General features: G+C 39.9%; 1 protein-coding gene across 2 annotated transcripts in view; it reads left to right on the top strand.

The window, feature by feature from the left end:
• LOC101849609 overlaps window positions 1-947 on the top strand; it is a gene marked incomplete in the record, with an annotated part of 41,365 nt that overhangs the window by 39,767 nt on the left and 651 nt on the right.

The following is a 947-nucleotide window of genomic DNA, read 5'->3' as shown; positions in this document are numbered from 1 at the left end:
GAGAAGTCCATACAGGGAATCAGGCTTACTCTGCTCACCTCTCTAGCTTCAACAGCACAAAGTCTGCTTCGACTATCAAGGCACCCCATAAATAGCAGCAGGTCACAAGAGAGTGACAAACATACAAAAGAAGTAGAGGGAAAATGACGATAGTAAGGATAAGGAAAGAAAAAGCAGCAGTTCCCCGCATGCAGTTCAGGCACAGTAATGAGCATGACATTGATGAATCGGCTCATTTACAGTTCTACTGTGCATAAGAACATGTTTATATCCCCCTTTTGGGAATGGCCTAAAGACACTTCTGTCAGTAGCATCGTCCCGGGGGTTACAAAAAGGATAAGGTTAGGGGTGAGAAAGAATGTCATAAGTGTTAAGCATAAAAACAAAACATCTGTAGGGGCGTGTTGGATGAGGAAAATAAAAAATCTGGAAAAACTATCCAAGATAAAACCCCATTCTTTTGCAGATCTGACAAACTGACTAACACATTTCACAGTGACCACAAACAACTGACACACTGACTACACATGAATTTCACAGTGACTACACACACACTATCGACACAGTGACTACACAGACTGACTACCTACACTCACCTGACGCACTGTTTGGGACAGCGCTGCAGTCTCTATAAGAACTTGTGAAAAATTTTGTCTCCATGCTTCAGCTCGCTTTTCTCATACGCCTCCTTCCCTGCCCCCTTGCCAGACCGCTTACTACTTCAATGAGAAGAACACAGAAAAACACTAAACATTGACTTCTGTAGGAATGAGACCAAATAAAAATGCTTTGACTTTTAGAAAATACCATAGAAAAATGCTTGAACTTTGTAGTAATCTCACCGAAAATGCTTTGACTGTTAATGACCACAGGAAAATCCTTTGAATTTCTAGTCACAAAATAAAAATTTGAAAATGATTTTTTAAAGAATAACACTACAATAAAAG

The sequence above is a fragment of the Aplysia californica genome, unplaced genomic scaffold (assembly GCF_000002075.1).
Source record: "Aplysia californica isolate F4 #8 unplaced genomic scaffold, AplCal3.0 scaffold00137, whole genome shotgun sequence".
In the NCBI taxonomy this organism is placed as follows: domain Eukaryota; kingdom Metazoa; phylum Mollusca; class Gastropoda; order Aplysiida; family Aplysiidae; genus Aplysia; species Aplysia californica.
This window is presented reverse-complemented; position numbering and strand designations above follow the sequence as displayed.